The sequence below is a fragment of the Pelobates fuscus genome, chromosome 1 (genome assembly GCF_036172605.1).
Source record: "Pelobates fuscus isolate aPelFus1 chromosome 1, aPelFus1.pri, whole genome shotgun sequence".
NCBI lineage: Eukaryota > Metazoa > Chordata > Amphibia > Anura > Pelobatidae > Pelobates > Pelobates fuscus.
Window position 1 is genome coordinate 336,680,451 of NC_086317.1, and position 13,795 is coordinate 336,694,245.

A 13,795-nucleotide genomic window follows, 5' to 3' on the forward strand; every position below is an offset into this window, starting at 1 on the left:
GAGCTTTGACAAATCTGCATGAGTTTTTACAGTTTTATTCATCCAGTTTTTTCCATATGAACAATTTGTACACGTATAAAAAACATTTGTTAAATACTCTTGGTACATGGATACAATGAAAAAATATGTTTAAATAGACATGTATTACTTGTCAATTATTTTTTTTAAACCAGCAAGCCGTCCAAAATAAAGCAAGAAAAACATTTAAAAGTATGTAATAAACATTTATAGACTTACTATAAACTTGGTCAGATTGCATTGTTGGACACGCCCCTGAGCTAGGAAAGTATCTTCAGCCTCATCCCCCCTCCCTCTTACCCATCCTTCTCAGTTTCAGAACAGTCCACTAATGTAAGATACATAGCATCACTGTGCAGCAGCAGGAGTAAGAAACCAGACAATGCAACTGCACGAATAACACTGATCAGACTCCCTATCTTCTCTCACTGTCAGATGTTGCAAAGTAACGATATCTTCCAGCTCTCTTTAAACACAAGGCATACCCAGTGCATGTTTGCTACATTCCTAGGGATAGGATATGGATTGGTTAGATCAGTATTCCCCTGGAGTAGAGGTGGAAAGCATACGAAATAATTACATTAGAAAAGTAGAGAAATGTATACTAGTTATCCAAAAATGAGGAGGAGAAGTGCCCAAAGGGAATTTTTCACTCTCAACTCTCTATATGGAACTAGTATATTGAGAGCAACCCACACTCACACATGTATATAAATCTTAAAATATAACCTTTAATGAAACAATTAAAACAAGATATCAAATATGAAATTTGAAATTAAAGAAAATTGTTAAAATAAGGGATGTGATCAACAGACCATTCGAATAAGTACTAATGAGGCTAGATTGCCTTGGTCTAATAGCAACAAAAGTGGTTATTGGTTGAGGAGAAAAATAAATACAGTGATCAAAAGAAACAAAAACAAAATATAATAGTAGAGAATAAATCCGTACATCAATTATATCTGTGCTCCCCCAAAAAAAGGGGGAGCCAGGTAATCCTCAGAAACCAACATTATGCCACCCTGGAGATAGTTTCATGTGACAAAAACCTCCTGGTAATTGCTAAAGAAAACGTCCCAGCAGCTAAAGGACCTAAAGCAGCTGTCTGTTAGGATTCGTTTACAAAAATTCGGCTGATAGTGGCTAGGAGAAAAGCAAATATATAGAAATCGTTATCAAAACTCCCAACCCCTCCGTTGCAATACGAAAATCCTACTTGCTAACTGTCCCTGCCGCTGGAGGTAGAAACAACTAAAATGCAGTCAATCTTGCTATGCTAGAGAATTGTCTGGAGAGATATATTAGAAAGGCTTCTTATCGGTCCCTAGTCTCAAGCTCCATTTCTAGCTAAAATAAATACACAGGCGTCCCGACGCGCGTTTCGCCAATACTTGGCTCGTCCAGGGGACGAAATAATGGCCCTTTAACCTATAAGAATATGTGATGAAAAATGTGTGCAACCATCTGGATAAAGCAAAAGGAACATGTTTAGACAACAAATATAAAATTAGAAAATAAGGAAACCTAGATACACACCTAAATTGTGTGTATAATGAAACACACAACTGCCCCTAAAATAATAAAAAGTCAATCAGTGATAACCAGCGCATTATACATAGTGATAGCACATTGCCTTTTCAAATAGATTACTCTTTTGATATGTGATGTACATGGACCCTCACCACTGCTATGACATGAATTAGCTTAAAAGTATCTCTGCAAAGAGAGGATGTTTTCACTGCACAGGCTGTGTTACCTACAGTCTTAAACAAGTTGTATAGTGTAGGAGTAAACCCTTTATTTTTGTTTTTATTGAAATATGTAATCTTTACATTTTGGGAAATTATCTGATATTAAGGAACTACATATGTGGACGGTGTTGAGGGATGACACAACAGACAACAGACAATCCTGTCGCTAAGCATTTCTTTTAGTTATGAAACACTCTCTGCCATCTCCAACATTTACTACAATTGATATGGTTTTCCCCATTAAATGGACTGGTTACTGGTAGGAATGTGCATGGGCAAAAAAATTGATTCGGTTCGGTACTTACGAAATTCAGGACTTCGGGAATTCGGCACTTCCGAAATTCAGGAATTCGAGACTTCGGCAATTCCCTAACCCTACCCCATAACCCTACCCCCTAACTCTACTCTTAATCTTACCCTAACCCTACCCCTAACTCTACCTCATAACCCTACCCCTAACTCTACCCCATAACCCTACCCCTAACTCTACCCCATAACCCTACCCCTAACTCTACCCCATAACCCTACCCCTAACTCTACCCCATAACCCTACCCCTAACTCTACCCCATAACCCTACCCCATAACCCTACCCCCTAACAGTTACCGTAACCCTAGCCTTAACCCTAACCCTAAAAAAACTAGTCAGAGAAAGTTATATCTACATGTCCAGTCGGTACAGGGCAAGAGAAAAGTCAGATGATGTAGCAGGAAAGGTCTGAATTCCAAGCCGGGAATCAGTTTTTCCATTACAATGGAATTCTCCCGAGCACTCTCTATTTATTGTACACTAATGAGTGCGTGGATTTGCACATATAAAACTGTTCGTTTTGATTTTGTTCCAGCAAGTGTGATATTCTCATCAGCACCTGCAGCTAACTATACACAAGTGCACAGGTCTTCCTATATTTCTGGTTCCCCATGGTGAAGAAGCACAGAGGTGTGGTAAATAGGTTGTGTTATCAATGCAATTATTGATTATACCTTATATTGTACAATTGTTTAGAATTCAGTTATCTTGAGAAAGGTGAGGTCCGAAACGTTGATGCCAAATGTTATTATTTTTTTTTTTTTAATTCTTTATTTTTTGTTGTGCAAGAAATAACAATGCGTCTCACACTGCCTCAACGGCGTATGCAAGTACAGAGATAATACAATCAGACATATATGTGGCAATATGGTCTCAGCACATTTTTTATATATAGTGATAGTCCCGCTGTTTGTACTTGTTTGGTTGCAGGTCTTGACTGTATAAACAACATAAATAACTCAAGTAATTATATCAAAAAGGCATGACCTGCATAAAACTGGTGATTAGCTCGCTGTGTGAGGTGTCTGAGCTTCATGGGATTTAGTCCCAGGCTATGTGCTTCTATGTGGTCTGTAGGTACTGTGATGAGTTAGAAAAAGCTTAACATGCACATGTATTATAGACATAGTGGTAGTGTTGTAATATAGAAAACCCTGCGCTTTGCTAGTATTAGGTACTGCCAGCAAGGGGTATATGTGAAAATGCTTTTAGGTTGCTATAAAGGTTGTTTAGCAGGCTAGTACTCAGAAACTGGTAACACAGGTGGAATGCAAGAGTCCATCGCCTGAAGGTGAGTAGCTTTCTTCATGCTTGGGTTTTTTCCACCCCAGGTTAACCCCCCAGCTGCCAGACAGAGGCCAGTGTTTTATTGCTGTGGGATCTGCCTGTGAAATATGTGGGCTGCAGAGGGAAGGGAGCCAGGGTGCTGCCATGTTAGACACAGTCCAGGCAAGTGGCTTGGTGACAGTCCCCAGGTGGTGTACTTGCGGTTTTTAGTCCTGTGCTTGCCTCTTGTGGGAGCCAGGACCCTGCTGCCGTGTTGGTTGTCGGGTTGGACCTCGCGGTTACGGGCTGTCGGTCCGAGTGCGTCGGTCTCCTCTAGTTTTGGGTAGGCTCAGCTTGCAAGACTTCATTGCTGGGTACAGCTCCTTCTGTGAGCTCGCTTGGGTGGTCAGGACTGTGAGGTCCTCGCCGGTCGTGTACCTTGCCGCCAGTCCTGTGTCAGCTTGGTTTCTGGCTGCTCATGCACCGCGTGGTGTGACCCAGAATGGGTCTCAGCAGGTATTTGCCGGTGTCTTCATGGCCCATGTAGGCTGTTGTGTGGCGAGTGCTCCTTTATTCTCTTTGGCGTGGGTTACTTGCCATGCGGTCTCCGCCATTTTGGTGCGGCCTCCGAGCGTTGGATCTGCACTGTCGCCTCCTGGCACGTTGGTGTGTCCGCACATCGGTGGGCCCAGGGTGGGGACCGGGATCACCCCCGCCGGCCCAGAGGGGGGGGGACAGGGCCGGACCCCCATAGCCTCATGCAATGTTCCGACCGCCGGCGGGCAGGATAGCGGGATGGCGGCCGTCCATTCCACTCACTGCCCGAGCGCTCCCCATCGCGGGAGACGGAGAGCGTCCCTCCGAGGGACTAGAGCTGTGCTACAAGCCTCTCCTCGGAACCGGGGTGTCTTCTCACACAGGGCTGCCGTGTTCAGTCTTTTGGTAGGTGTTGTTTCGTTTTTTAAAGCGAAAACTGAGAATATTTGCAGGAGCCGTTCAGTTGTGCGACCTGCCAGCATGGCGGTCCGGCCCCGCCCCCCGCCAAATGTTATTTTGACGATGGAATACATTTGCTTTTTCAAGATGTCTTATGAGTGTCCCTTTCTATCTATATCCAAACTATATATTGCTATACGTGTATAATTATATACAATTTTACATAATTAATAGCACAGCACTATATTGCAGATTTAATTTCACATTTAAAAGTCACATCTAGGTTTTGCTTTACCTTTAACGTAAATTCTTACTCAAAATGCAAGGAATGCAAATGTTTGAATCCACACATACACATAATGGCAGAGACCTATACTTGCAAAAATAAATAGTAAATGGGATACAATAAAAAGTTAATATAAGTGTGACATGCTAAAAGAAGAGACACATGTTTCTGGGATATGCTCCATCTAAACCTGTTGGGAAGCATTGGGAATGTCTGGTTAGTTAGTTTCAGAGTGCTACATAGTAATCCTAAGGGCAAAACAAGGCCGACACGAATAAAATTTCTATTACCATACTAATCATCGAGACAACATATGACAGCAGATGTAAAACAGATGAACATAAAACTGACTTTGAGTAGAGGTTTTTAAAATATGGTCCCAGTTTAAAAGAGTGAGGAAACAGTAGCTTACAGATGTCATGTCAGATCAGTAAAAATCTCCCAGACCACTTTCAGAGAGCGCAATAGCCCGTAGGGTACTGCTTTACAAGGCCCTGCCTGCCAGTAATTAGGATACTTTAAAGAAATATGGAAGTGATGATTCGCAACTGTTTGATGGGAAATATAAAACTACATTGAAAAGTGCAATAACCATCTCGGATGCCTGAAGACGTTGCAACACAGAGTGGTGATTGCACATACAGGCCAGGGGAGTCCTCCAGGATATGTAAAAGGTCTATATTTCTTTTTTTTTTTTTTTTTTTTTTTTATTTGATAAATTTTTATTGGGTTATAAGTATACAAATACAAAAAATGTTTTGGTAAAGCGAGTAAACATCGAGGTTGCATTTTCTAAACAACTTAGTTAATAAAACAGTAATAAGTTAATACATTACAACTTATAAGATGACATATAGCTTCAACAGTGTACCATTTTACAAGTAATTCTAGAGTGAGGATGGTTAGGCAAGGAGAATATAATATTATAACATGAGCAAGAATCATATGCAATGGGTTGTGTTATGTGAAGGTGTCGTCTCATGCAAAAGTAGAGGTTGAAATAAGAAGTAGTGTTTGAGAGCACTCTAATAGCAAGGTGGTTAGATGATAGCTGTTTGCCCATGAAAAGCAAGTCAAGTGTATTGACAGTGAAGACTTTGTTTAGGGTTTCTACTTTATAGCCCTTGCCATAGTAGAGTCCTGCTACACCATGAGTAAATACAGTTTTTTAACATCAGTGATAGAAGGTATATGTAGGTGTGGGTGTTTGAATGAACATTTTGAATACGTTGGAGAACCAAGAATCTGGGTGACATGTTGAGTCAAAAAGTAAGGGTTGGGAGCGTTATGAGGAGAGGGGAGTGAGGAATTTACAGTAAGTTGGTCGAAGGTGAGAACGGGTGTATTTGGACCAAGGATCCCAGATGGAAAGGTATTTAGCATGTCTCCCTGTTTTGGAAGAGGTTATTCCCTCCATCAATTTAATATCTTCCACTTTCGTTATCCATTCCCTGATTGAGGGGGAGTCGGCTTGTTTCCAGAGTTTGGGGATCAATTGGGAAGCTGCCATGACCAGGTTGCGGAACAAAATCAACTCTAGTGATTTAAGATCGGGCGGGGGTAATAGAAAGATATAGTGATTTGGGTCGATGATGAAAGTTTTATGGAAAATTAACTGGATAATTCTGTGGATTCTCGACCAGAATTTATTAATTATCGGGCATTGCCACCAGATATGAGCATGGTGTGCATTAGGAGCTTGACATCTCCAGCAAAGATGGGATGTTGCGGGATAGAACTTGCTGAGTTTGGCCGGAGTATTGTGCCAGCGGATTATTCTTTTGTAGTTACATTCCTGAGCGTGAGTTGAGATAGTGGATTTATGTACGGTATTAAAGATGTTTTTCCATTGCATTTCAGTAATGTTGGTAGAGAGTTCCTCTGTCCATCTTAGTGTAAAAGTCGGGGGAGTTTGAGTGTATGCCTCTCTAATTATGATGTAGAACGTTGAAAGAGTCTTTATCTTTGGAGGGTGAGTGGTGCAGATCGTTTCGAGTCTAGTGAGTGGTCTATTGCCCTCTGGTAGGAGACAATGGGATTTGATGAAGTGTTTTAGTTGATCATAGAAGAAGGATTGAATCCCTGTGTGTGAGTCAGATTTGGTGAGATCTCGCAATGGTTTAAGCTCCTTCCCGTTTAAGGCCTCATTTAATTTCAGGTAGGGTCCCGTGAATTTAAAGCCAAATTGTTTTCCTGATATTCCTTTATGCATAAGAGGATTTAGCGTTAGAGGATAAATTGGGGAGGGGAAGGGAGAGATATTTGTGTGTTTCCTCAGTTTGAGCCATATGCGGAATGTAGGAGATATTGTTGGGTGTTTAAATAAATTCCCTGTGAGTTGGGGAATATCTTGAAGCCAGGTATAAACCTGGAGTGGAAGGTCCAAAAAGCTATTTTCCAAAGTGACCCATTGGAGTGTAGTGTGGTTTCTATTCCATTCATAGATTCTTTGTAAGTGAGTAGATTTGTAATATGTTTCTATGTCTGGAAGGTTTAGGCCCCCTTGTTCCCTTCTTTTTATCAAGGTTTGGTATGCTAGTCTGGGAGGTTTGTGAGACCAAATAAACTTGAGGAAGAGTGATTTGACAGTGACGAAGAATTTCGTAGGAATTTTGAGTGGGATAGTTTGGAGGAGATAAAGTATTCGTGGAAGGATATTCATTTTAAGAATATTAACACGACAAAGTAGGCTAAAACAAGGTTTATGCCACCTAGTAAGGTCTTTTGTGATGTCGTCTATCAGCGGTGGGAAGTTAATCGCGTAGGTATTATCTAGAATGCTGGGAATGTGAATTCCTAAATATTTAATTGATTTGGTTGTCCAGTTGAAGGGGAATTGGGATCTAATAGCTTTATTTGTCTGATCTGATGAACAAATAGGCATTAGGTCACATTTAGTAAGGTTGGCTTGAAAGAATGAAAGTTTGCCGTATGTTTCCATTTCTGTAATGATGGCAGGAATAGTCGTTATTGGGTTTGAAATGGTGAAGAGAAGGTCGTCTGCGAAAGCGGTGACTTTGTAGTTCTGTTTTTTGACTTGAATTCCCTGTATTAAGTTATTATCCCTTATACCTTGGAGGAATGGTTCCAGGACTAGAATAAACAATAGTGGTGATAGAGGGCACCCCTGTCTCGTGCCGTTTGTTATGCTCACTGATTTTGAGAGTTGACCGTTGATTCTCAGTTTTGCTGTAGGCTTAGAGTAGATCATATTGATCCATTCCAGCCATCTGTCTCCGAAATTTAAGAATCTAAGGGTATATTTCAGCAGCGACCAATTAACCCTGTCAAAGGCTTTCTCGGCATCAATAGCCAATAAAGCACTTTGAGTCTTGTGTGTGTGGGCCCAGTGAATAATGTTAATAATTTTTGTGGTATTGTTTTTAGCTTCCCTACCCATAACAAATCCGGCTTGATCAGGGTGAATTAGTGTTGGTATAATGGGTTTGAGTCTATTTGCCATGATTTTGGTTAGAATCTTTAGATCGATATTGATTAGGGAAATTGGTCTATAATTACCACAGATTGTTGTATCTTTTCCTGGTTTAGGAATTACTGTAATGGTTGCTTCGAGAGATGAGTTTGGAATATGTGACGCTATGTGTGGCATGTTGTAGGCATTGATGAAAGGTTGTGCCAGTATATGTGAAAGTTCTTTATAGTATTTCCCTGTAAAGCCGTCGGGGCCTGGGCTTTTACCTAGTGGGAGTGATTTGACTGTATCATAAAATTCCTCTGTGGTTATAGGGCTATCTAGGAAGGCAATTTCGTTACTTGGAATAGTATGTTTTATCCTAGATTTTAGAAAGGTTAGTATACTTTCTGACGTGGGTTTTGTATTAGAGAGGTTATATAGTTGGGAGTAAAAGTTGTGAAAAGAGTCTAAAATATCTGACATATGGCACGAGAGGGAGCCATCTTCTTTCCTGATTTCAGGAATGAAGGAGGATTGTCTTTCTGTCTGTATAGATCTAGCTAGAAGTTTACCGGCCTTGCCACCTTGGGAGTAATATAGGTTTTTCGTTAGAGATAGTTTACGTTTGGCATGTAGATGTAGAATAGCCGAGAGTTCAGAACGTTTATCTGAGAGTGTTTTAAAGTCATCTAATGTAAGAGATTTTTTGTGGTTACATTCCAGGTGTTTAATTTCCCTGGTGAGAAGTTCTACTTTTTTGTCTCTGTTCTTTTTTAGAATTGATGCTGCTTTAATCAGTTCCCCTCTAGTGACTGCCTTGTGGGCTTCCCACGTCATAATTGGGGTTGTGTCTGGATGGGTATTTTCAATGAAATAAATAGATGTTAGTTTACGCAATTCTGTTAATACCTCCTTATCGTTCAAGATAAGGTCATTTAGTTTCCACTGGGATAAGGGCATATTTACTGCTGGGATGGAAATGGTGAGGGTCATAGAGGCGTGGTCTGACCATGTAATCTGACCGTACGTGGCGGATTTAATAAGAGAGAGGTATCTATGTTGGAGGAATATGGTGTCAATCCTAGAGTAAGTACCTGCTGGGTGGGAGAAGAAGGAGTAATCTTTTTGCGTTGGGTGTATAGCTCTCCAACTATCATAAAATTGGGCCTCGGCAAGAGATTTTTTAAGTAGAGTTCGTGTTTGGGTCTGGTAGTTTCTAGACTTAGAAGTGGTATCTAAGTTCTCATCTAGAGGGATATTGAAGTCACCTCCCATAATGAGAATACCATCTTGAAACATGTTGAGTTTATGTAGTATTTTTGTGAGAGTGTGATTCTGTTTTTTATTGGGAAGGTAAAGGTTTGCCAGAGTGAGCTGGGTGTTGCCAATTTTGCCCTTGACAAACACAAATCTCCCAGAGTCATCTGCCAAGTGGTCTTGGTAAGTGAATGATAAATGCTGATTTATGAGAATTGCAACTCCCCGAGATTTGGATTCAGAGAAATGGTTAAAGTAGCCCACTGGATAGTCTTTATTACGCAGATTGGGTGGGGATTTTTTCTTAAAATGCGTCTCTTGAATAAACACAATCTGTGCTTTGTTCCTTTTAAAGTCTGTAAGTGCTATGTTACGTTTTTCAGGGGTGTTTAAACCTCTTGCATTTTGTGTAAGAATATTTAGGGTGGTCATGTTCGTCTTTGGTTTCTTTGGATTTGTTGGTGTCTGGGAGAGTGGTGGGAGTGGGTGGGAGTGCTGTTTGGTAGGAGACTAGATGGAATTAGTGTATCGTAATCAAACGTAAGTTTGTTGTTACGTCAGAGAGATGTTACTTGGATTGTTTAACTTCAAGTCTTAGCTTATCTTACTGTAGCTGTCTATGGAAAATGGGATATGTGTCCGTATCCTGGTTCTCCACTGTGTAAGTTATCGCCTATCCGATTTGTTGGTGGGACAAAGTGTAAAAAATATTATAATGTGTCCAAAAGAGAAAAAAAAAAAAAAAAAAGAAAATTGGTACAGAATATTTACAATGTATCAAGCAATAGCGTAATGTCACTTATATTATACAAGAATTAATAACAATTTTTTAACAAAAAAGATAAAAAAAGGAAAAAAGATAACCTCGTAGAAAAGAGTAAAGTTTTTGGTGGTGGTGTGTAGAATCTCCTCTTATTAGATAAACAAGAATTTATTTGACTCGCTAGTAATGGTCTAAGTTAGAACTAATGGGGGGATAAAGGAGGGGAAGAAGTAGAATGAGTATAAGGATGGAGGAGGGGGGGAGGTAGTGGAGAAAGAGTAAACAGGAAGGAGTAAGGGTAAGGAGAGAAAGATAATGAGTTTTCCTAGTGGAAATGAAGTTCAGTCTCGACACAGGAGATTGAACCAAAAAATAAATGGGGTCGTAACGTAGCGTTGGCGCTAGAGACCCAAGCCTAAATCCTATATATTTTTTTTTTTTTGCTAGTTGTAGTGGAGAGGAGCCGCAGAAACTTCAATTAATTAATTTCTCCTCTAGTTAGTATTAAGTAGGGCGTTCTTTGGAAACCTATTCTATGTTAAAAAAAAAGAAAAATTAAGATTACCATAAAGGTCATAATGATTAATTGTAGGTGGTAAGGCCTCGACAGTTAACTGCAGAGAGTACACATAGTATTTACTTTAAGGGGTATAAGAATTGTGTAGTTAATAATCCTTTTGTGCCTAAGTTCTGACTGTTGGGTCACCAGTATTCGTCCATATCAGGTCTGGTGAGGAATGGTGGAAGGTATCTACACCATTATACATGTTACTTTAGAGATATTCTAGGGTTAGACCGCCTAAATTAGCGGTTGGTTAGAGATATGCAAATTTCCTATAGCGTTATGTTACTCAGATATTAAAACCTGGTAGTTTCATTACCAAATATTATAGATGTTTAAACATGTTTACAACGAGCTACTCTTAAGATTTATGTGTCGGTTATATCCCTGTGCTAGTGCAAACTCAGGTGTTACACTTTATAAGTAATAACAGGTGCCTTGTAGTGTGGTTCAGTTAGATAATCAGCAATCATTGGAGAGTCTAAACAATAGCAATATTGACATACTGAGGGTGAGATAACAACAGTCTACTGCTTTGGTCTAGCCGATTAGAGTAATAGAACAGATACTATTTAGGATTTCTATACTCGTCATCTTACTTTGGCATCATAAAATCATAATTAACATGTCAGTTAAATAGAAAAAAAAAAGGAAAAAAAAAAAGGGATTATTATACGACCTGTGAGGCCTGGTTTCCTGGAGCCTCTATTAGGAATGATCTAAGTAGGATATCAGTGAGAGTCACATATGAGGAAAGTTCTCTAGGTAAAAAGTTGTGACTAGAGATAAAATATGAAGGTCCAGTTGATAAGTCTCAGTTCCGATGAATAGGTTGCTTTTCAAGTAATGTTTCCCTTCAGTTTAGAGGAGGAGAATTATTCGGTGTTTGTTTCGCGGTTTTCAGTTTGTTCCAATGTCTTGCGGGCGTTGTCTCTGGGGTGTATTTTCAGTCGGGATTCTATTCTGTCTCTGGTTCGGGGAAAGGAACCTTTGATCCGGTCGTCTTTTTCTTGCTGGAGTGGACCACTTATTTCGCTGGGATTGATGGAGTGAGTCTTGATTTGGGGGTGGTGTATTCCAATCAATGACCGTAGTGGTAGGGAGGTCTAGGGCTCTGAGGAATGGAGCGACATCCAGGAATGACGTGATAGAGTGAACTATTCCCTTGGCGGTTACAATCAGCGCAAAGGGGAATCCCCAACGGTATCTAATATTTCTCTGTCGGAGTAATTCTGTGACAGGTTTTAGGGCCCTTCTTGCCTGAAGGGTGTACCATGACAGATCTGGGAAGATTTGAATGGGGTTGCCCTGGAACAGTAGGGGTTGTGATGTGTCCCTGATGGCTTTCACTATATTATCTTTTATGTTGTAGTAGTGAAGTCTACAAATTATGTCTCTTGGTGAGTCTTGTGTTATGCCTCTCGGGCGGAGAGATCTATGGGCTCTATCTAGCAATATAGGATTATCTGCGGGGGAACCGAGGATTAGGTTAAATAGCTCAGCGAGTATTAGCGTTATGTCCTCACCTTGGGCCTCCGGTATCCCCCTGATTCTCAGATTATTTCTTCTTCCTCTATTATCGAGGTCGTCGATGTGTCTCTGGGTTGCAGCCCAATTCATAATTTGTGAGTCCAATGTTGTTGCTATATTGGTAATTTGGGCTTGTAATACGTCTTTTTCTTCTTCCAGATCCGATACCCGTAAGTTGAGCTGTTGGACGTCTGTGCCCATTACTTCCAGTTTGGATTGGAATGAGGTTTCTATTTTTCCCAGCGTTTGCTGTATTTGTTGGATATCAGCCTTCGATGGTAAGTTTTTGATCAGAGTTCTAATATCTAATTCGTCTTGTTTATCTGTTAATTGTGAGTTTTCAGAGTAACAGGGACTATGTGATAATGAATTCGAAGGGGAGTCCATATCCGCCATGTTTTGGGCCGCGGCCGCGGCCTCCGACGCACGGTCAGGATTTTCTCTAAAATAGCGGGTTAACGAACCCGATTTGGATACAGGCGTCTTCCCTGTGTTGCCTTGAGGGTTATTCTGTTTTCTGTGATTGCCCATGTTTTATGGTTCTCTCCGATTGCTGTGGATTAGGCTCGGGTCAGAAGCAGAGGGCTTAATGTGCGTCCATCAAGCTCGGCGGTTGGCCACGCCCCCAAGGTCTATATTTCTAAGTTAGTGTTGGATTGAACAGTCTGGAACTTGAGTATCCATATAAGTGCAGGCTAGAGAAAGGAAAACCAGCATTTGTATCATACTGTACACATATTAGTTTTATACAGGTTTTGAAACAAGCTATATCTTTTTAGGAGATATAGTGGGTTGACCACATCTAGTTTATACTTTATCATTAATGGTAACTACACTACTCCCAACATAGGGAGGTATATAAATCGAGACTAAGGAGGGCGGACCTAAAGAGGATGGGCACTTATGGGCACCACACAAAATGCGGGTAGGTATGCCAGGCTATCACTAGCAGGCCTTATTAAGGGCAATTCATGCACTTAGCATTGTTAAAGCCCTATGAGCATGGTCCTACTGCCCTTAGCGTAATGTACCTAATGATGCACTCTATTTACTCTTTCAAGTGACAGTTCTAGGGATACCATGGAAGAAACAGGACAGTTGGGTAGTACTACAAAACTTGTACTCTCCTGCTGAATTTGGGATGGTTGGGAGGCCTAAAACTTACAGCTTTAGTGCAACTTAGCAACTATAATTTGAACTGTGACTGTAAAACAGAGGATATAAGAATGGAGGGGTACAGCTAGCCTCTCTCTACATTTGAAGTATTTCACTTATGATCTTGTAGTTGCTGTAAAGTATTGTAAATACTTAAAATACAGCAAATTCCAGTGAATCGAAAATAATAAATGTAAAATTACTACAATTACCATGTAACAGTTTTGTTAACACTTTGTTTACTCGATTTAGTCATACATTTTGATAATACTATTTTCATTTCACTATGCAAGTTACATAACTTAGTCAAAAGAGAACATACATTTATTTAGTGCTTCTTACTAAAGATTCAAAATGTTTAATTTCACATACATTTAATTTTGATCAGTGCATATTATTTACAAACCTAACCCATCACAAAATAAATGCATACACAAAAAAACTCCCAAAGAAGCCCACTACATTAAATATGTAAAAAAAAAAAATATTGTTTTTTATATTTAAAAAATAACTTTGATAAGATAGACAGACAGACAGACAGACAGACA

At 40.1% G+C, this 13,795-nt stretch overlaps 1 protein-coding gene across 1 annotated transcript in view; it reads right to left on the reverse strand.

Moving 5' to 3' along the window:
• Positions 1-13,795, reverse strand: part of CLYBL (citramalyl-CoA lyase) — a 550,109-nt gene that overhangs the window by 170,445 nt on the left and 365,869 nt on the right. The window lies entirely within an intron of this gene.